Source organism: Elephantulus edwardii, unplaced genomic scaffold, assembly GCF_000299155.1.
Source record: "Elephantulus edwardii isolate Elephantulus edwardi_28Jun2011 unplaced genomic scaffold, EleEdw1.0 scaffold00014, whole genome shotgun sequence".
NCBI classification, from domain to species: domain Eukaryota; kingdom Metazoa; phylum Chordata; class Mammalia; order Macroscelidea; family Macroscelididae; genus Elephantulus; species Elephantulus edwardii.
Window position 1 is genome coordinate 13,794,113 of NW_006399764.1, and position 24,221 is coordinate 13,818,333.

General features: G+C 39.4%; 1 protein-coding gene across 1 annotated transcript in view; it reads right to left on the reverse strand.

Annotated features, from left to right (window-relative positions):
- ADAMTSL1 (ADAMTS-like 1) overlaps positions 1-24,221 on the reverse strand; it is a 431,835-nt gene that overhangs the window by 406,267 nt on the left and 1,347 nt on the right. The window lies entirely within an intron of this gene.

Below are 24,221 nucleotides of genomic sequence, written 5' to 3' on the forward strand. Positions count from 1 at the left end.
TAATTTAAAATAATAAAAAAAAGAAATAACGTCCTCCCCCAACACCCACCCAGCAGTGGAATATTAGCTTTAAAACAAAAAAGAGAGAGGGGAATTGGTGCTCTTGGATTTTCAAAAGTACACATCCATAATATCTCTTCCCTTATGCATTTAGTTGAGAGGTTCCTGCATTCCACCACAAATTCACTATTAGCTTTTACTTTCCTCTTCTGCATGTGCTACATCACATAGCTCAAATAGATTAGTGCTCAGGGAACTATTTTTATTATCTGGGCAGATAGATACACAAGCCAAACTATTATGACAGGTTGATAAATGTAGCTTTTGAAAATGCATTCTGTTGGAATAATACAACAAACAACAAGAAGGCATGCTGCCAGATGTCATCCATCAATAGGTGAGTAAGCAGGGAACGGGCACAGCCCTGATGTCACACTTATGCTTCTCAGTCTGTCGGGGGTGCTAATGTGGTCCAACGAGCCAAAAGAAGAGTCAGCTTTACTGCATTTTCAGAGCAAATTTAAACTGATTCACTTGGGACTTGTAAGTACACTGTAGCAATGGATCCCAGCATGGCGTAGGTAGGAGGGATCCAATCCATTGTTCGTAGGGTTGCCTTGTGTCCTTGTTGACTTGATGGCACACAGCTACAACAGTGACTTAGGAAAGCTCAGGTCAAAACCAGTACCAAAGTTGTGAATTACATTTAAAAGTTTTGTTTTTTTGTTTGGACAATATATATTTGTAACTTCAATTTTATAATCCAACATTTCTCTCTCTCTCTCTCTCTTGATTTCTATTATAAGAAGATCTTTTATTGCTGTTGGTTTGGAAGCTGTCAAGTCAACTCAGTGATCCCAAATGACAGTAGAACTGCTTGGATGCTTTTCTTGCTGTCATCTTTAAGGGAGTAGGTCTCTGAGTTTTCTCCCATAGAACTGCTGGGTGGATGTGAACCACCAACATTATGGCTAATAGTAATAGCTCAACCAATGGGCAATAAGGACTCTGAAAAAGTCCCTACAGAAAGCAAATAGTTTGTGCCAAATGACTACTAAGACAATTCTTATTAGTTGTCTTATGGAATGTTGGACCTATCCAGTAATACTGTTGAATATAATCCTGGTGATCTATTCTCATTAAGACAGCAGCCAAGAAGACCCTTCGGGAACATTCTGTAACATACTGGAAGGGGGGTGGTCAGCATGGGTCAAAATTAACCCTATAGCACCTATAATTAACAAAGATATAGTAAAATTCCTTTAGAATGCTGTGTCATCTTGTCTCGAGAAGTGAGTCACTTCTGATTCACAGTAATCCTATGTGGTGTTAGCCTAAACACTGGCTTTTTAAAGCCATTACAGTTAGCCCCTCTGGTCACCAGCTACTTAAACTGCAGATACATGGTCTTGCAAATAAGTATAATCTTGCAAATCATCAACAGCTGTGGGACTAGGATAAGTGAAAGCGTGCTTCCTATACTGGGTAGCAATACCTGTGGCAAGCTCAACTTGCAGCAGCAAGACTTGAGGTGAGCAAGGCTTGTAGAAGCAAGACCCTGGTGGCAAGATGTGGCCTGAGCTTGCATTTGTGTTTGCCACCATTAAAGATATGACTTTTCTTGCAAGATGCTTGAAGGAGAAGTTGACTTGTATTTGCTCTGAGGCAAACCTTGTTGGACGATTTGGACTTGACTACTGAACCAGACCTTATAGTTGAGGAATGTGCCTTGGAACTTGGGGTAAAATTTGGCTTTATATTGAGTGATATTATTTTCCTCCCCTACTCACCAATTTCCTTCCCTAATAAACCTCATTGTTGGTGCCATAACTGAGAATCAGCAACAAACAGATGAACCTCTTGCTATTGGTGTGGATCTAGAGGCACCACGGGGCTGGGCAATGGGCAAATAAAGAGCTACTTTCTGCTCTGGGGCAGTGAGGGGCTGTACTATTCTTACTTTCTCTGGCCCTTTCAGAGAGATGCTCATGGCCCTGAAACCCCTATGTACCATTTTCTCTTTTTTAGACAATACCACAAAGCAAAACAATCATTGCTGTGTTTGAGCTCAATGTTGAAGTGACTATATTCATCTATTTCATTAAGGGTATTTTCGTTTTCACTGACTTTCTCCTTTATCAAACATGATGTTCTTCTCTAGGGATTGGTTGTTCCTGTTAACATATCCAAAGCTAGTGAGACAAATCCTAGTCAATTCTAAAAAGTAATCTTGTTTTTTCTCTACCAAGGATGCAGTCAGTATACCTCACCAACACTGCTATTCATATGCATCAGTGTTTCTTCAGTCTTCCTTATTCATTGTCCAGCTTTCATACGCATTATGAAGCAACTGAAAATTTTATTATTTCAGTAAGGTGAACCTTAGCGTTCATGTTATATCTTTACTTTTTTTGTTGTTTCTTTGTCTTTAATTTAGGTTGTTTATTTTTCATTTCAATGAACATCTACAGAGATTTTGGGATTCCATTCATTCATTGTTGCACCCTTCTCCCCACACATTTAACACATTTAAAGTGGCCTTTATAGCAGATTTGCCCAATGTAATGCATCTTTTTATTTCTTTACTACTATTTTCACAGATATTTATTACAGATACAAGTAAATAGAAATCTTGGTAACTTCTCCCCTCTACCCCCACACACTCATTATGATGTTGCTTATTGATCCTGTTTGTGAGAATTTTTGTTTTCTTGATTTAGGAGTGTAATCATACTGAAGGCATTGATCTTTATCAGTAAGTGATTCAAGTCCTCTTCACTTTCAGCAAGCAAAGTTGTGACATCTGGAAGTTTCAAGTTGTTAACAAGTCTTTTTTCCAATTCTTGCGTACGTTCTTTATCTAGTCTGTGTTAGAGATTAAGTTACACAGAAAGCATTATTAACACTTAATATGAAGATCCTTTTGGATATTAATGGAAAGAATAGGGATCTGGGGAAAAGATTCTAAGAATTCTCTGATCTCTCTACTGTACAGGACCTAGGACGCTTCCCTGAACACACACAGATAACTGACAGCAACTAAGGGGCTGCAGAGCTGCTAACCCGACATTGCATGAGAGCATTTCAGACTGCATTTTGGAATAGTTCCTGTGAGTTTCAAGTTGGTTTATTTGCTGTTCTGAGTGCTTGGTATGTTCTAAATTACAACTAGCACACTCATTGCCAGTATCTCTTCCAAACAAGTATGTTTTTACATATCCCTGCCTGCTCTTCAGAGAAAGACATGCTACAACAAAGTGTCAAGTTTTCACAAATAAGAGTGGGGATTATGAATATGAGGAGTACGTTCCTATAATCAAAAAAGAACAAAGCTATTTTATTAGTAATGATCATGTGCAGCCCCTGATGAAGCCAGAACCTACTAGAAGTATACAACTCCGAGGATCCAATGACACCTTCTACACTAAGCACTCAACATGAAAACAAGCCCTTATACAGTGCTTTCCTAGTAACACGTTTTAGTGTAATGTTTTTTAATTTACAGAGACTCAGGGCACTTACTGAACATCTAAGATGACTCAGTACTATGCAAGATGCTAAGAAAGATATGAAAATCTTAACCTGTTCGATGCATAGAAAATTTCTAATTTTGCTGGGTAAAAGAATTCACATGAATCAGGGTAGGACATGTGATTGACCTGGGCATAAAGCCCAAAACCATAAACATCATAAGAGACAAATTGGGACCAGGTTTAGAAGGCCAAGCCCTCGCTGTCAGAAGGCTATTTGACAGAAGGCTTTTCTACTAAATACAGCCAGAAATACATAACCAGGAGAGGATAAAATTGATGAGTGGGACATTCTAAAGATTAAATCCCTGTGTACATAAAAAATATTTTCCAATAGGCTGAAAGAAAACATAATGATTAGAAAAAACCATTTGGCAAACCATCTCAGACAAAGTTCTCATAATAAAAGCGTACAGATTCTTACAGGGCCTCTACAAGAAAAAGACTGATAATCCAATTACAAAATGGGCAAGAAACATTGAAAGATTTTTCGTGGAGGAAGACATTCAAATGGCTAATGGACATATGAAGAAATACTCAAAATCAATGGCAACGAGAGAAATGCAAATCAAAACCACAATGAGATACCATCTCACCCCAGTAGCAGTGACAAAGTTCAATAGGACAGCAAGTAATAAATGTTGGAAAGGATATGGAGAGATAGAAACTCTCATACACTGTTGGTAGGGCTGTAAAATGGTACAACCATTCTGGAAGGCAGTGTGGCAATTCCTCAAAAAGATGAGCATAGAAATTCCATATGACCCAGCTATCCCACATCTAGGAATATATACCAAGTAAATGAGAACTGAGACACAAAAAGATATTTGGACACCGCTATTCATAGAGATATTATTCACAAGAACATGGAAATAGCCTAAATGCCCAACTATAGCCAAATGGATTGAGAAATTATGGTGCTTTCACGTGCTGGAATACTATGCAGCACTCAGGAACAATGACTTTGAAAATTACTGCATAACTAGGGAGAAAGAGACTGAAGGACATTATGCTGAGTGAACTAACTCAGTCTCGTAAGGACAAATACTGCATAAGACCATTATTGTAAAATAGAAAGATATTAGTAATAATTATATGGGAATCTAAGGGGGGAAGGATTGGGGAACAGAGGGATGAGGGTGAGCAAGATGAAAAAGTTAGGGTTGCATAATATGGTGGGTGGAGGGGGGAGGTAAAGGAAATGGGAAAGATCCGGCAGGGATCTGGAAAGACAGGGTAATAGCGAGCAAAGTTCAAAGACGATTGATTTTACAAAACTTAATGAACGAGAATGATTGTGTGAAATACAATGTGAATGAAGCATAGTGTGAAACTCAATGTACATGAACTGTGTATACAAACAAAATTAAAATTTTTAAAAAGGAGTATAAAAGAGCAACAGTGTCAGTCTGTAGACTAAGGTGTGCCTGCTCCAGGCCATGGCCTTCTCAATTGCTCGCTATGCATCTGAAAGCTGGACAATGTCTAAGGATGACAAAAGAATTGATGCCTTTGAATTATAGCACTGGAGAAGAGTATTTAACATTCCATGGACTTACAAGAGAACAAACAGATTTGTCCTGGAGAGGGTGAAGCTAGGTTGCTCTTTGGAAGCAAGGATTTTGAAACTCTGACTCACATACTCTGGGGATATTTTCCAAGAAAGCCTAGTCCTTGGGGAGGACATTATGTTTGGAGGGTCAGCATAGAAGAGGAAGACCTTGGACCAGAAGGACTAACACAGTGATTTTGGCAATGGGGGTAGGGTGTTTCAAAGATAGGGAGACTGGCTCAAGACAGAGCACTGTTCAAAGCCATTGTTCAAAGAGTCGCTTTGAGTCGTCATCAACTTGATGGCACGTAACAACACTAACAACACCAACGAGAGTTGAAGAGTATGGTCTGGATATAAATGCAGAGGAATCTGGGAGAAAAAGGGAGTACAATCAGAAGCAAGTATAAATTACAAATGAGGTACCTTAGATGTATTGTTATCTGTGGGCTATAAGCACCTGAATGAAATAGGATGAAGAGAACCACAAGGAATATTCAATTCTTTATACCCGCAACATAGTGATGACTAATACTATGTCTCAATGGGGTCATGATCCTCAGTATAATAAAACTATCTTATGTTCTGTAAATGCTAACCTCCATGGTGTTAATGAGACAGGGTTAGAAGATCCGTGAAGATATGATCAGTCTTTTCTGGTTAAAGGGAAAATTCCTGTAAATCACAGCCTGTAAAGATAAGATCACCTTTATCAGCTACAAGGTCTCCTCAGGGGAGTGGCTTGTATGTATGTATGAACGAAGTTTCGGGCACACATCCACAGAGTTTTTTGCTGGCTCTCTGTCTTGTTACCTGGCTCGTAGTCTACAGACTTGAGCCAGTGGCCTGTTATACTTGCCCACTTTGAGCTATCACTTTCCAGGGCAACCCCTCTGCGACCCTGCTTCCCAACAACACTCTCTGGACATTTGCTTCTAAAGCTGACAGCCTCTAAAATCAGTTGTCTGAGCTTCTCACTGCCTGCTGACAGCTTGGACCCACTAGCCTCTCAGATGCCTGTACCGGCACGTCAGCCATTTCCTTGAAATAAATATCTCTCTTTCTCAATGTATATAAAAGCTTCATTGGCTTTATGACTCTAGAGAAACCAGTCAAAAACAAGGGTTGACCTGCTCCCTACTACGTCCAAGGCAAAAGGACATAAAGAAAACCATGATAAAGCTGATGCTGTGCTATTTACGGGCTAATGAATGAGGGACCAGCAAACCAATCTACCACTCAAACTAACAAACCAAAAATCCCAAAGCAGTGGCTCTCAAGCCAACACCAACTCAGCGACCTCCCCACAAGCTTCCCTAGACTGGGAAGTTTATGAAGGCAAACTGCTAAACTCTTTTCCTGTGGAGAGGACGGTGTGTTCGAATTGCGAACCTTTTAGTTAGCAACTAAACCTGTAAGTAGCGAGACTCGAGAGTTCAACAAGTCACATACTCAACTGAGGTATAAGCCAGAGTATGTAAAGGTGAAGATGAGTAGCAAGTCTCCAGAGTTTGACAAAAGTCACATAAATACTCAACCGTAGTATAAGCCAGAACACGTAAAGGTGAATTCAAGTGGCATGAACAAAAGGACTTAGAAAACACAGCAGAGTGAGAATCTGTTTGGCTGCTGGGGACTTTGGTAGGCTGACCTGGGAAGGCAAAGGGCATTGTAGGTGGAACTACAGGAGAGACACAGGGACAAGAGAAGCCTCCAAACTTTTTAACGATCAGAACATTGTGGTGTAGGGCGGTCTCTTTTCCTTTGTACTTTCAGAAAAACTCCTTTTGTCTTTTTACTTGCTTTTCATTTCTCCAATCCTTTTGTTTTCTCTTTGAGACCCACTGCCGAGTAGGACTTGCTGTACTTTTTAAAGCAGCTACCCTACAACTATTTCACCAAGATGGAAAGAAGGGAGGGGGAGAGAGAGGAAGGAATAACTGGCCTAACAGCCAAAGGGAAAGGGAAGAAGCATAATAGGAGGAAATGTCACAAAGATAATGTCAGGCCATGAAGCACTTGGGGTCTCATCTGTGCTCTAGCTTTTGAACCCTGCAAACCCATTCAAATGTTTCTGTAGTAAACTGAAGCGGTTACATGCAAAGCGAAACATAATCACTGCCAAAGGAAAGAGAGCATTGGCTCTTTGTTAAAGGACCTGCTTCTTTTCACGTATTTACTTTCCTAAATTGTACTTGTCATTGCAGAATATATGCTCCCTCCGCACGATGGCCAGCTGCAGGGCAGGGAGCGGGCAGGCGCACTGATGCCTCTGGCTTGAGATCCACTCGCAGGAAGGACATGCCCTTTCGAAGCATACACACAAACCATAGGGTTTGCAAGTGATTTGAAATTTGCTCAGTAGCCAAAAGAGGCAAAAAAAGGAGAATAAAAACAAATGTGTGTCAGCAAATCCAACTTTTCCATCTTTCCCATGGGGAAAATGTATATTGTGAAACTCGAAGTCTCTAACAACCTCACCCAATACAATCCCTGGGCCGGGAATTTATGAATTATTTTGGCCGGAGACAAAAGTTCTCTCCAATCCTTCCATACGACCCAGATGTCCACTGTAAAATAGGAGCCTGGAGAATCACAACATTTTTCTTTAAAATCACCCAAGCTTATAAGCAGTTTCTGCTCTTCTTTTTATCCTGCAGAAAAAGAAGGTTTTATGTGGGTAACTGGAGGGGAGAGAGTCTCGTTCTCTGGATCACACATGCCATTTTAGAGTTGAAGGCAACCTTGGACATTCGTTGCCCAAGTATTTAATAGGCATTTGCGCTCTTCCAGATACTTCCCATTTGACTTCATAGCTGGGCAAACTATATCTCAGAGAAACTAAACACCCCATCCAATGATACATAGCTAGAAAGATCTCAGGCCAAGATTTCAATCCAGTTATTAGATAAAAAATGAAAAGGACCTTGAACAGACCTGAATTCAGATAGTACACACACACACACACACACACTCCACAAAACCCCTACCACTGAATAGAATCAGACTCGTATAACTCTCCATTACATTTCTGAGGTTGTACGTATTTATAGGAAGACACTGCTCATTTTTCTCCTGAGAAGCTGGTAGATTTGAACCACTGATCTTGCGGTTAGCAACCCAATACTTAAACCACTGTTCCACCAGACCTCCTCAGAAGCAATGAGATACACTATACAGTGCTTTGACTGTCGGATTCCCGGGACACGCCTGTGCAGTGCTAACCGAGAGGTGGCATTCCTCTGGTAGTTCAAATTCAGCAGGAGCTGTGAGGGAGAAGGATGCAAGGCCTCTTCCCACAGCGATTACAGTCTCAGAACACCGGCTCGAGGGCTAGTTATGAGTTGGTACTGATTTTGTGGCAATGACCTGTGTTGATTGCAGAGTACAAAGCTGGGACTGGCTTTTCTCTTACCTGAGTCTGGGATGTGTAGTTCAAGGCATTAATGGCTCAGGGCTGGAATTCTTGTCGTTCCTATAGAAGACCTGGGTTGGATTCCCAGCTGATTTACCTATTGCACAGCCACCACCTAAGTGTTGCTGAGATGCTGGACAGGTTTAGCGGAGCTTTTGAACCAAGGACGGGGCTTAGTGCTGGAGTCCATATGAAGTTACACTATTTACCCAAAGGCCGTGATTCTCCCTCACTTCAAATCCATCAGCTGCTCTTCAAGAGAAAGAAAAGCAATCGCCTGTGCGATTTCAAGCCTCAGAAAACCCACCAGAGGGTCAGCTGTGAGGCTGTTCCAAATGTATGGCAATGAGTTTGTGGTTTTGTAATTTTTCAAACTAAGGGAATCGATTGTCCAAAATTAGCCTATGGAACTAATAAAAAAGGGAACAGTCTTACTATTTTTTTTTTCCTTCCAGCCCTCAAAACATAATCTTCTATCTTTGCTCTTAATATCTAATGTTCCTTTCAGTTAATTAACTAATCAATCTCTCCTACTGAAATTAGGCAAAAAACTCTAGGATTAAGGAATCTCTTTATTCTAGTGCTAGATTGGCCCTAAACAAATAGTAATTAAGAAACCATTTTATGGAAGGACAAGAGAATGAGACAGGCTGCACTAAATATATAAAATTAACTCCACTCTATGTGTGAAAGTTAAGGATTTGTGAGGGAATGGGTCTTAGAGTGTTTGCATAAACCACCTTTAAGATTTACAGAGGTGTTAATCTGGTTATTCTCTAAAAACCTGGATGCTTTAAAGGTCATACTTACAGGCAAAAGTAATGAAAGAAAATTTCAGAAATCTCTATTTCCCATTTTTAACAAGGAAGTCCTTGACTAACCGCTTGGTAACTCTGTTAAAAAAACTTCAGCCAAGCCAACTGCTCTCAAGTTGATTTTGAGTCAGAGTGAACCCAGCTCATGTCAGAGGAGAAGTATTCCTGACACGCTGGTGCCATCAACTTCCCTTTCAAAATGCAGACTGTGTCATTCATCAGAAAACAGAGTAAGGAATTTTAACATAATAAAGTATTGGGATTGGTCCCCGCCCCGTAATCCTTATATATCCTTCTTTTCATCATTACCTCAACTTCTAAACTGCCAGGGGTCTGGAGACAAACTCAGCACACTGCTACTCCTTCCAATTAAGCAGCAGTTCTAACACTTGCTACACATCAAAATAATTTGAAGAGGTTTTTTTTTTTCCTTTTCAAAATTACTGATGGTAGAGCTTCAACCCCAAAGGTTCAAACTTAATTGGCTGAGTGTGATTCAGATATTCATTTGTCCTGTTTGGGGTATTTTTATAAATTTAACTCTTTCCTGGTGATTCTAAAGTGCAAACAGACTCACTTCTGTAGCAGCATTATCTATTTACAGAACTGAAAGGAATTATCTTGATTTTTACAATACCTTCCATGTTATAATCAGAAGAAACAGGAGATAATGATTTGGTAAATTCTTGAAGAGAGATGCTATTATTTAACCTTAGATGTGCCTATTAAACACCTTCATATATACTCGGTGTTCAAGAAATATTTCTTGAATGAATGATTAAAAAGAAATAAAATCTACAGAAAAGACAGTGAATTAACCAAACAGTGCATTTTGGAATAAACAGTAAACAATAGCCCACTGTTATATACCCAGTGTAGTTGGGGACACTGAACACCTTTCTAACCATTTTTAACCCAACATGGTGGTTTGTGGGATACATCAGACAGACCATAAATGGGTCCCAAACATCCAGTCATGTTGAGATAAAACATCCTTCTAAGGTAGATGAACTAGAATATTAGAAGTCCCAGTCATACATTTAGACATAGTTCTAACCCAAAAGGTAAAAGGGCAACTACTAACTCTTGAACATATGTCCCCCAAACCTGCAATCTCCTGAAACACAATGAAAAAGGCCACCTCACATAAATAACAGGAGAAGGCAGACCCACACTGAACTTGTGTATCTTTCTTTTAAACAGAAACACAAGCATTTCCAAGGAAAACAAAAGCTAGTAATGTGCAACACTAGATGAAAAAATAACAGATAAATCCTGCCTTGAACCTCCCTGGAGCTCAAAGTTCTAAAACTTCTTAAAACAAGTTCTGTGAAACTTAATTGGATGTTATGACAGAAAAGAGATGACATTTAAAAAAAAAAAAAACAACAAAAAAAACCCACCCCAACCCCAAAGCACAAAACTATTTCTTTAAAGCATTGCTAAGAATAAAAATCTTAATGTTAAAATTTTACCCTTTTGTTCATTTAGCATAGAAAATAATTGTCTGTATTAGTACAAGCATCAGTATTTCGTGGAATAAAAAGAATTATGTTCTGTTGAGTCAAAACCAACTCTTAGTTACTCTGTGTTCAGAATGTGGTCCATTTAGAGCTATCCTCATAACATCGCTACATTTGAGGCCACTGTTGCACCCAATATGTCTATTTTGATGGGGGAAAAAGTTTTCCTCCTTTTGTTGACTCTACCAAAAAGATAGCCTTCTCTCGCAACTGGTCCCCATGATAACATGGCCAAGCATCCTAACTTCAAGTGATTATTCTGGCTACACTTCTTCTAAAACTTATTCGTTTGTTCTTTTGGCAGTTCATGTTGTTGTTGTTTGCCGCCAAGTGGGAACCAACCCATTGCTGACCCTCCAGTGGGTTTTTAGAGGCAGTTAAACGCAAGGGAAGAGATTTTCTATCCTTCTCCCACAGAGCAGCTGATGGCCTTGAACTGTATGCCTTCAGGATTGCAGATCAGTTTCTTGCCACAAGGCTACCAAAGCTCCCATAGTATATTCAATATTCTGGGTCAACACAATTCAAAGACAATTGGAAAGCACTGCTTTTTCTTCCAACTTCTGTATTCACTGCGCAGCTTTCACATACATAGACAGTGGTGGAAAACAGCACGGCTTGCATCAGACCCATCTTACCAAGGCTTGAATCAAGTTCACCTTAGTCCTCAAAGTGACATCTCTGCTTTTAATCATTTTAAATTAGTCATCTACAGCAGCAGATTGGCCCATGGTATTTATACATGGCTTTGTTTCTAAAATTGCTGCCTCAATGACTGTGGACTGAAGTTGCAAGTAAAAGAAAATCTTTTGATAACTGAAATACGTTTTCTGTTTATTGTGCTGTTACTTAGGCTATATGTGATCTGTGACATTTATCAATGAGTGCACAGGGCATCTTCACTTTCAGGAAACAAGGTGGAGGCATCTGCATATTGCAGGTTGTTAGCAAGTCTTGTCCACTCTTGAGGTCATATTCTTCTTCGCAGAGCCAAACTACTGTACTCGGATTATTTGCTCAGCATACAGATTTTAAAATTTTGATCAAAACCCCCAACAACCAAAACCCAACAACTCTCCTGCTCATCTTTAAACATGTTATTCACTTGTTCTGTTTGAAAATGGCCTTTTTTATATAAGTACATGACCATGAGTAAGTAGTCTGCAATTCATATTGGCCAGTGTTAGCCATGGTTTGTTATTATCCACACAGTTGAATGCTTTTGCATAGTCAGTAAAACATAGGTAAACTGCTTTCAGTAAAGAGTCAACTGACGTTAGCAATAGCGTTCTTGGTTCCTATTCTTCTTCTCAACCCAGTCTGAGTGTCTGCCATTGTTACTGAGTGCAGGTGAGTCCACTACAAATCATAGTGACATGAACAACAGATCTGCACCTCCCCCCACCCTAAGCCACCCTCAAGATCTCTGATGGGCACCTGCCCATGGTCACTGTCATGTGTCAGTCATCTTGTTGGGGGACTTCTCTTTCTCTGACCTTTCCCAGCAGGATGACTTCTTCCAAGGACTGGCCCCTCCTCATGTTTCTGGCAGTTCCCTATTGACGTACTGCTGCCGTTTTTTCAATTATCACTCAGCACTTGTATATCTTTCTTTTAAACAAAACATCAAACACTTCCAAAGAAAACAGAGCTGGTAACACACAGCACTAGATGAAGAATAACTGATAAATCTTGCTCTGGGGCTTAGTGAAGCTAAAAGTTCTAAAGCCTCTTCAAACAAGTCCTGTGAACCTTAACTGGATATTATGACAAAGAGGCTTTCAAAAGACAAAAAAAATATTTTTCCAAGCAGTTTCCTAGAACCCAAACCCTAACATTAACTTTTTTTTCCTTTTTATATTTATCATTCTTTGGGGTAGAAATCAGATGCTGATGAAAGACTGTTAATATAAAAATATTCATATTCTTAATCTATTAATCTGTAATATTAGAACTCGGTTAATTGCACTATTAATTAATTTTGCATTTGAAGATTCATTTGGCATTTCAGAATGTTATTGTTGTTACGTACCATCAAGTTAACTACAACTCATAATGATCTATAATTAACAGATCCTGCCCTATCCTGTGCCATCAACATGTTATCTCTGATATGTCAGACCCCACTGTGTCATTCTATGTCCAGTAAATTAGAAAATCACATATTATCTTCAAATCTTTTTAGGCACCATTGCAAAGATTAGCATTACATATTCTAGAATCCAATCCTTTGAGTCACTGTCATCTCAAATGAGCTGTAGTTGCTCTCTTGGACTTGTTCTTGGCATACATCTAACAGAGCGGTATGCATACTTTTCTACATAGTAATACGGGCAATCTCTCATGCAACTTACTGCCTCTGAAAACCCACTGGAGGGTCAGTTATGAGATGGCTCTGACTCAATGGAACACAACAACGACAACAACTACAACAATATTAAGTCTATTATGTATCTGGGAACACGGGTGGTGAAGGAGTTGCACTGCCAACTAACCAAAGGTATCTGGTTCAAATCCACCAGTTACTCTGGGAGAAAGATAGACAATTCCCTCCTGTAAGAGTTACAGCTCTGAAAACCCACTGGAGGGTCAGCTAGGAGTTGATTATGACTCAATGTCTATGAGAGAGAGTGACGTATCTGGCAAAAAACCTACAACAAAACAAAGAAAGTGACTGAGAGCAAAGGTAAAACTCTCAAAGACAGAGCCTTAGAATCAAATAAAAAGATGATTAAGAAACTGAGGTTGAAGAATATTTTTACTAACCAGCATACCTCAATAAGTCAAGCAGAAAAATGAATTCACTACAAATATTATGTTAGTGTATTTAGTGGGAAAGATGAAACATTTTAGAGAATGATGTGCAGGAAGCTGGTACATTGCTTATTTCACTTGAAATAAATAAGACTAAAGTAGGTACAATCTCATTTCCTTCCAGTCAACAGACATTGAAGACTGATGTTATTCATGACTTTATGCTAAAGGGTTAGCTTCATTGTATTTGCATTATCCAAGTTATTTGATGAGACTTAATATAATCTTACTCAAACTCATAGTTGATGATACAGAAATGAGTCATAGCTGACCCCCCATTGGAGCATCCATGAGTTACCTCTGTACAGCAAATGGACAGACCAGTGCTACACCACTTAGAAGAATGTTTGACCAACAAGAATTCAAACCAGGCCCGAGGGCCCATAGGAGAATAAAATCAACTCACACCCAGTGGCAAGTAAACATTCCATCCTAATCCTCACCAGAACCAGAAAATAAACCTCCGCAGAATCCAGCTGCTCCAGTATTAGAAACTGGAAAATCAAGTACTTCCAGCTTTAGAGAAAGGACCAAGATAATCCAAAAAAGGGTTCTTAGCAATCCCCAGATCAAAGCTCTTCGATATCCTCAGTCACTACTCATTGACAATGCAGGCAATTAAGATCTTGTATAATCTACTACATGATATTAATATGCAACATTAATATATATAAAATCTCTTAGACTTGCCCATATTTTCCTGGTTTTGATTTTTTTTTCTGCAACTTTCAAAATATCTTTTGGTGAGGATGTGCTCTAGTGCCTAACTAACCCAACCCACAAATTCTCAATCCATCAATGACTATAACTCCAGAAGCTGAGTGATTGCCAAACATTCTACAAACTGGGTAACTGAACTTTCTTTACAGCTCTGTCCTATAGGGAACAGGATAATTACTGAGTAACAGAATTTAAAGAAATATCAGAGCTGTAAGTGACCCAAGGGCTGAAATCTGGCCTGCAGGTTAATTCACCAGGTAAACTGGATTTATCTGGATGGTCTATGAATGCTTACCAGTATATATACTTCCTAGATAACTGCTGGGCTTCTTTTAAAATTTTTAAAAATGTTTTTATTTTATCTTGGCTTACATATGAAATTCCTATACACTGTGTCACATTAAATTGTGTTTTACACATTCCTTCATTCACATTGTGTTTCAAACGATCACTCATACATTGTGTTTTATAAAACTAATCAACATTGATCTATGCCTCCTATTACCCTGTTTTTTCAGGTCTCCATTGGATCTTTCCTAATTCCTTCACCACCACCACTAGCCTCCTGCACACTAAACTCTGTTATTCTCGTGATTTCTCCACCACCACTATCCTCCCCCAACCCCTCCCTTTCCCCTGTTGGACTTTTGTACACATCCTATTAGTTATCCTTCTATTTTTACAATATGTTCTATGCAGTATTTGATGGCTGAATTCCACCAAATGCCCAAGTCTGGAGTAGAGAGATGAAAAAAAAAACAAAAACCCAAACACCAGAGCTCACTAAAATGAATAACAAGACCATAGAAGACCATCCAATGGAAATAGCAAAGATTATTTTAATTATTTACCTTTCACTGTTTCCTACCTTTCTCTGTATAACATTTTTGCTCTCCTCCTTGATTCTGGGCTCGACCATGTAACTTTATGTTTTTTTGTTTGGTTGCAGTTTTGGATCATTGGATTTTCTTTGATCAGTAAGGTAGTAAGTTACTAACACAGATGAGATAACAAGAGGCTTGAAGTGGATCTTGGCATTGGGAATTACTCTATCTTGTACTTCTGCTCTTACCACAAAAGAAACCTCTCCAAAAATAGCCTTCTTGGAGGATGAATAACGTACATAGTACAGCTCAGTAGTTCAAGGTGGTCCGGATGAAGCTACTTTAAATCAGCCAATAGCTATTTGACTCTAAGAATATAATCAGCATAGCCAAGATCATCAGAGCCATCTAGTCCACTACCATCAAGCAGATTCCACTGACAGCAATTAGCTTTCGTGGGACAAAGGAGAACTGCTCCCCTGTCTCTCCATGTGAAGTGACTGCTGGACCCAAACTACATCATTCTTTTTGTAGGAGCTGAATGCCTTAACCATATCACCACCAGAGCTATGTCAGAACCATCTAACCAAATAATAATCATTTATATTCCATTGAGGCTTAGTGGTTGTATGCTGTACAGTATTACTGTGACTCTAGATAATTAATACAGGAGTTAGAGCTTCCACGAGAACTAAGGACCCAAGAAGATTTAAAGATAGGATTCTAACTGGACCTAGAGGATATGGCAGTGAATACTGAGAGTAAAACCCCAAAATAATTTAATACCAAATAAATTTCAATTCTTGAAGTTGTACATAAATCTCATAAAATATCTGTTTCCAAATTAAGAGAAGCGAGCACTCTAAATCCAGCCTGGGAAAAGACCTAGGATCATATTTGAACAACAATTTATAGCAAAGCATTAATGAGAAAAAGGCTTGATCGTGTTATATTAATCTTGCCTTGACCGCATTTTATTGCCATGAGTACAATTATAACTTGAATTTTCTTACTGATGAAAGTAATCTATTTTAATGAAACTAAAAATTTTATGGACAAGAATGTAACGAAGAGAAACAGTTTGCCTCGAGGTTATTAACTCTGACTGTTGAAAGGTTAATTTTTTTTTTAAACATGAGGCTGTATAACCTGTCACATGTTAATCATGTTACTGTTAATCATTTAAAGGAGATCTTGAATGCAAGAAAACAGATTCTCCAGCTCTAAGTATCTTATTATCTGGAGCAAAAGGAAATAAAAAACTCAGATAAGAAACTAGTCTATAAGACTAACAGTCTATGCCAACCCTGACCTTGACCTTGAAGCCAAAAGAACTAGTTGGTACCTAGCTACCACTAATGACAGTTCACTCAAGGAGTCTTCTAAATCTCAACCAGTCTAGTATGTTTGGATGTTTAAATGGAATCCATCTGGTGTGGCTCTGGTTAGAAGACTCCTTGAGTGAACAATCTGAAATACACCACACATTTTTAACTAATTCTCTGTGGACACAAGGTTGTTGTTGTTACGTGCCGTCAAGTCGCCTGTGACTCATAGCATCCCTATGTACAACAGCCCTAAACCCTGCTCTATCCTGTGCCAATCTCACTGCCTCTGACACACCCATCCTGATTACCTCAGTCACTGAATCAATCCACCTCATAGAGTGTCTTCCCCTCCTGCACTGTCCTCCCACCCTACCAAGCATGATGTCCCTCTCCAAGGACATGTCTCTCCTTACAACATGTCCAAAGTATGTCAGACGAAGCCCCAGAATCCTTGCCTCCAAGGGGTAGCCTGGTTTAACCCTCTCCAGGATGAATCTGTTTGTTTTCTTGGCAGTCCATGGTACTCTCAATACTCTTCTCCAGCACCACAGCTCAAAGGCATCAATTCTCCTTCTATCCTCCCTAGCCATTGTCCAACTCTCTGATGCATAACAAGTGATTGCAAAGACCATGGCCTGTATCAGGTGCACCTTAGTCTCCAGAGAGACACCGCTGCTCTTGAGTACTTTAGAGAGGTCCCTAATAGCAGGCTTTCCCATCGCAATACGTTTTTTTATTTCCTGGCTGCTGGTGCCAAGAGTGTTGACCATGGAGCCGTGCAAACTGAAGCTGTGAACTATCTCAATCTCTTCGCCATCCATCCTGATGTTGCCAATTGGTCCAGTGGTGAGAATCTTTGTCTTCTTGACAATGAGCCTCAGTCCATAATGAAGGCTGCGGTCCTTGACACTCTGCAGCAAGTGCATGAGGTCCTCCTCAGTTTCAGCAAGCAGGGTTGTGTCATCTGCATAACGCAGATTGTTAATAGATCTTCCACCAATCCTGATGCCACAATTCTCCTCATAGAGCCCAGCCTCTCGGATAATCTGCTCTGCATACAGGTTGAAAAGTTATGGAAACAGGACACATCCCTGGCATACACACTTCCCAATTTTGAACCAGGTGGTGTTACCCTGCTCTGTTCTGACAACTGCCTCCTGGTCCAAGTATAGGTTTCACATTAGCACGATTAAATGTTCTGAGATTCCCATTCTTCTCAGAGTCAGTCACAGTTTGTTATGATCCACACAGTCAAATACAAGCAATGAAACACAGACATTCTTGTATTCCCTGCTTTCAGCTAAGATCCGATCCATCTAACATCAGCTACAATATCCCTAGTACCACGACCCCTTATAAACCGAGCTTGGACTTCCAGCAGTTCTCTGCTGATGTGCTGTTCAAGTCTTTTTTGGATAATCTTCAGTAGAATCTTGCTTGCATGTGAAATCAATGATATTGTTCTATAGTTTCCACACTCAGTTGGGTCACCCTTCTTTGGAATGGGAACAAATAAAGATCTCTTCCAGTCAGTTGGCCAAGTGGTTGTTCTCCAGATTTCTTGGCACAACTTGGTGAGCACTTCCAGGGCAGCATCTGTTAGCTGAAATATGTCAATTGGCATACCATCTATTCCTGGGGGACACAAGGTAGCTAAAGAAAATGTTGCTTGTGAATTATAGAAGTTTATCAGTGAGCACTGCACATTGTTGAAAAAAATTATCTATATGGGGCCAATGGTCAACAATTACTATAAATTAAAAATTAAGGGAACAATGAAATCATACTAAGGGGGAAAAAAGAAACATCCTGAGATTTAATTAATGAGGATGCTAAAATATTGTACTAAAGGTAACTAATGTCTCTGAACAATTTGTAATTGTTGTTCTTAGGTGCTGTTGAGTCAAGTATGACTCATTGTGACCTCATGAACAACAGATCAGAGTCTTGTCCTAGTCTCATCCTTTGACGTACTTGATCCATTGAGGCAGTCACTGTGTCAAGGTGGTTGACGTCTTCCTGGTTTTCACTGACCCTGCACCTTTCCAAGCATGATGGCCTTCTCCAAGAAATAGCCTCCCCTAACAACATGTCCAAAGTAGTGAGAAAAAGTTTTGTCGTGTTTACCTCCAAGGAGCACTCTGATTTTACTTTCTCCAAGACATATCTGCTTGTTCTTTTGGCAGACTGTAGTATATTCAGTACTGTTTTCCAACACCACAGCTCAAAGGCATCACAATGAGAACAGGAATCTCAGAACACTTAAACACTTAATTATCCTCATACAAAACCTATACCTAGACTCAGAGGCTGTATTTGTGAACACAGCTAGGAAACAGTATAAGTTTTAAAATCTAGAAAGTTGTGCGTCAGGTTTTTATCCTCTCCCCATACCTACTCAATCTGCTTGCTGAGCAATCATTTGAGAAGTTGGACTCTATGAAGAAGAAGGTGACATCAGGCCAGAGTGTTATTTATCAACAACCTGTGTTATGCAAATGACACAACCTTATTTGCTGAAAATGAGGAAGACTTGAAGTGCTTGCTACAGAAGATCAAAGAATACAGTCTTCAATATAGATTGTGTCTCAACACAAAGGAAACAAAAGTCCTCGCCACTGAACTGACAGGCAACATCATGATATATAGAGAGAAGACTGAAATTGTCAACAAATTTTATCTTAACTTAGATCCACAGTCAATACTCTTGGTACCAGCAGTCAGAAAATCAGAAAACATTTTGCATTGTGGAAGTCTGCCATCAAGGAAATCTCCAAATTATTGAGGCAAAACGATGCCAGTTTGAGAATTCATACACATCAACATTAAGAGACACCTGATTCAAGCCATGATACCATTTTCACAGTAATTGTTAGTGAACACCTAATTTGCTCTGCAAATTTCAACTGAAAGCACAAGGGGAAAAAATCATTAGGAACAACAAAAACAAACAAATTTCTAGATGCTTGACAGGGAGCTTTGGTGGCCTAGTGATAATAATATGCATTGCAATCCCAAAAACAAAACAGTTCAAATGGACAAAGGATAGGCGATCTTCTCCCATGTGATTTACTGCCTTTGAAAAACCAGTGCAGGGTCAGGTATGAGTTGGTCATGACTCAACGGCACACAGAAACAATAACAAGGTGGTTGATAGCTTAAAAGATGATGGTCATTAAGTTTCCTCCTAGGATGCTAAATAAGTAAGTTCAAAATACACAGGAGGAAGAGCAGGATTTATTTTAAAAAATTGAGCTTGGTGCTCTTTATTTTAAAAGAAAGTCTGTTTCACAATTTCTATTACAAATGGGGGGAAAAAGAAAACACCAGAGTAAAAAAGTCCATTATAAAATTCAGAAAGTGATATGAAGGTGCAAGAGAGGATGCTACTTCACTCACTATGCTGAGTGAAGTAACTCAGTCTCGTAAGGATAAATACTGCATAAGACCATTACGGAAAAATTAGTAAAATTCTTTGTCTCTCTCTCTCTCTCTCCCTCCATCTCCATCTCCATCTCCATTTCCAGAGAAGATGAGGAAAAAGTGAAGAGGGTGGATACAAGTGGAAGGGAGAAATTGCTAGGACAGCAATGGCTAACAGGGGTGGGAGTGAAAGAACCAATGCGGACTTGAAAAGACGGGGTAATAACAAGCATAGATGAACAGGAATTCATTATATGAAGCACAGTGTATGATTGTATGAAACACAATGTGACTGAAAAATTATGTGAAATACAATGCACATGAATGAAACACAATGTATACAAATTCTGTATGCAAACCAATATAAAATTTAAAAAGGGAAAATGCCAGACACACAAGTATTTGGGAATCTTTCAACAGTAATAACAGACTACTTCCACTGTCAAAAATCCCGAATTCTGGTGATGGGTGACAAGTGGGATCCTCCCTGGGTGAGCACAGCTGATTGGTATCCATAGAGAGCTCTTTGCTGTCTTGAGTGTGATGGTTAATGTTATATGCCAATCTGACTGGCCATGGGGCCCGGGTTAGCAATTGGGCACCATTGCCCTGACCAGCTCACCCACTAGTCAAACACTAGATGCCACAGACGAAGTCACGGCATGTGATGAATCAGTGGGTTACCGTAAGTAGGTAGTCATCAGGCAATCTGTTAAAGGTCTGAAGAGCAAAAAGGAAACTTTCAGTTTGGAGTATTCTGTCTTTGGACGACGAACAGGTATCTTGCCAGAACACGGTTGTGGTCACCTGACCCTATGGATTTGGGACACAAGCCATCAGAAACCTCTAGCTTGTCTTATGAGCTATAGGTTCTGACTTTGGCAGCAAAATCATCAAACTGCTATTTCCAAAACATCAGAGTTACTGTATACGAAAGCAACATCATTTTAAATGTCATTATTGAAGCATCTGTCTAACATCTACTAACACAGTTTTAACATGCTCCTGTGGAACTATCCTGGTTGCTGTAATTTACTTGTTCAGAGTGGAACTTTACATTGCTTTCTAGAATCAATCTAACTCCAGAGATAATAACACAACCTTAGTTATGTTTCACATTTCATCTGGAGCCTGGCATTAAGGCTCAAAGCTACTGAGGTCAGACCATATAACACCATTCCCAGAAAATGCACTGTGACAGAGACTGTGGGGCAGAATGAATTCATGTGTTGCTGATCTCAGGAGGATCAGATGCATTGGAACTCAGCATAAGCTCACTTCTTAAAACAACTGTTGCTGAGAACTGGCCTTAAGACATAGGCAGGGCACACATAGTCCTACTTTAATTATTGAAATATATCCATTTCACAGAGCATTGTTTACTCTGTAACTAGCCTATTTATGATGAAAGATTTCTTTTGCACTTTGATTGCCTCACCCCTCAAAGATGTGGCAAGTGTTGATCCTCTAAAAAAAGTCTACACTTCTTGAAGATCATAGAATACATTCATGTATATAGTGTAATCAGTTTACACTAAGCAGCAAAATTCAAAGACATACAGTAACATTTCTTTATAGTCTCCCCAGTTTTAGAAATGCAATTTGGAAAGGTTTGTGTTGTTTCTCTTTAATTGAAATTCATAAATTATAAGTGAGCCCCTTTATTTTTATTTAGCTTTGTATCCAACGTTAAAGGGAGTTTTGGTTGCTTAGTGGTAAGAAGCTGCATTGTCAATCCAAAGATACATGGTTGAATCTACCAACTGTTTTCTAGGAGAAGGATGGGCAGTCTCCTCCCATGAGATCAACTGCCTCTGACAACTCACTGGAGGGTCAGCTAGGAGTAAGTTCTGACTCGATGACATGCAGCAACCAATATCCAACCTTAAATGAGTTATTGAATATGGTGCTTTTTTAATATTAGAGAGTCAAAGAGATATTTAGCTCCCCAATGTTTATAATTCTGAATTTTTAAAATAATTTTATTTTTATTATTATTTTTTATGTGTGTGCTGTCAAATCAGATCTGACTGGTACAGGAGGTGATTATTCCTCCTTCTTCAGCAGAGCATCTGGTGGATTTGAACCACACACCTCTGGGATTGCAGTGTAGCTTCTTGCCACTAGGCCACCAGAGCTCGCCAATTCTGAAATTTTTAATTCTACTTTTCTAACTCATTAAAAGATTTTAAGTCATAAACATACAATTTCAAATCATTAATAATGGACAAAAGACAAAATCTTAGTAACTGGAGTCTTCATTTACTGGAAATATGATGGCATTTTCCAATTTCAGGGATCATCAAGGTTGGATGATTGGCTAAATGACAAACTTTTATTTGTGATTTAATATGTCGGCTTCCCAGTTTCTCGCTCATTAAATTACTCTATCATATTGTAACATTCACATCACTGAGATAAAACCAAAGTCCCCTCATATATCTTACTAGTTCTGGAACACATGCTTTGGCTGACCCCTATAGAATATTCATGAATACTAATCTTAAGAGAACTAGCTAACAAAAACATTCTAAATTTGTACATCATCACTTCGTTAATATATTTTTATTCTCAGTTACGCCTCAGAGTACAGTGTAACATCAGGTGAAACAGAGTTAGGAACCTTCTGATATCTCAGATGAAGAAATTGTCAACTCATAGTAAGGAAGGGTTTATTCTTATCAGCTCTGCAATGTGGTTTGATGTGATGCTTCGAAGAGGGTAAATGTATTCACTGGTGGGTGCCATCCAATAGACTCACCTTCACTTCAAATGCAAATACCAGATTAGCCAAATTCCAGCACTGATCATGTATTTTGCAGGATATCTCTTTTAACCATGTTTTCCAAGGTTACAGTGGCTGCACAGGGCCCTTCTGAAACCAGAGTGGCCGCCAGGGATCAAGTGCTTCAGCGCAGAAACACGTACCATGCAGGCGTTGGTGTAACAAAGGGAATACGACTTAGACTCTGTCCTCCATAAATTCTCACTACGAGCAAGTCAGCATTTTCCAGACCCACCAACCCATCACTCGCAGCTGTTTGTTTATAAAATGTCTAGGAGGATCAGCAGATGCATACTTTATTTCTTCTATTTCATGCTTTATTATGCACTGTGATTTTGATCAAACCCTTTACTTGCTCCATATAACACTTTTCACTGTCAAATAAAATCTTTCGTTAAAAAATATTACCATGGAGCGTTGTATTTTATAGTTTGGAGACAAATGTAGGCATAGACCACACAGCTCAAGAAGCAGTTCTGAATTATTAAAAATTATTATGAAAGTAAACCTTCCTTTCTAGACATACCCCCACCCCCACACCGAGGTCTTTTCCTTTTAACTAAGAAGCTTCTCTCTCCTCCTTCACCACCCATGGTCCAATTCTCCTGAAGTTTCTATTCATTCAAAGCTCTTCATATTCAACATTGATCACTTATTGATCTTAGGATCAATCTTCTAACCATTTACCACATCCACAAAACTAAGTCAAGATACCACTGATTGAACAAAGCACTTGTTGACACTGGAAATTCAGTGTAAATGAATTGTGCTGTCCATGCATCATCATGGCTGTTACTGTACCATCATGATTCCTAAGATAAAGACACAGTTCTTAACATCGCTGTTAAACACACTAAATCCACCTCTACCTCTACTAATATTCCTTTCACATCCAGATGAAAAAAGATAACATTTACTTGGTAAATGAGATACATTTTATATTATTTATCATAAAAGAGGAATCCACAGGTGGTACAGGGTTAATACTCTCAGCTGCTCTTTAAAAGTTTAGAGGAAGAAAAGTCTGCAGATTACATCTGAAACATCAGCCCTACGGGGCACAGTTTTACCTGAATTAGCATGGAATTGCCTTGAATAGACTCAGTAGCAACTGACTATAACAGGCTGTCACTGTTCGAAGCCATCAGGTCAATGACAATTCACAGTGGTCCCATGAACAACAGACTGGAACCTTGCCCTGTCCTTCGCCATCCTCAGAACCGTGCTCGTGCTCACGCCCATTGGTACAGTCCCTGAGTCGATCCATCTTCTTCAGACCCTTCTCTTTCTTTGACCTCCCACCCGCCCCCCGCCCAGTATGATGACTTTTTCCAAGGACTGATCTATTCTGACAACATGCTCAAGTGTGGGAGATGAAGTTTCACCATTTCTGCCTCTCAGGAGCATCATTCTGGTTGCATTTCCTCCAGGACAAACTTGTTTAATTCCTTTTGCAATCCCCAGTATCTTCAATACTCTTCTCTAACACCAC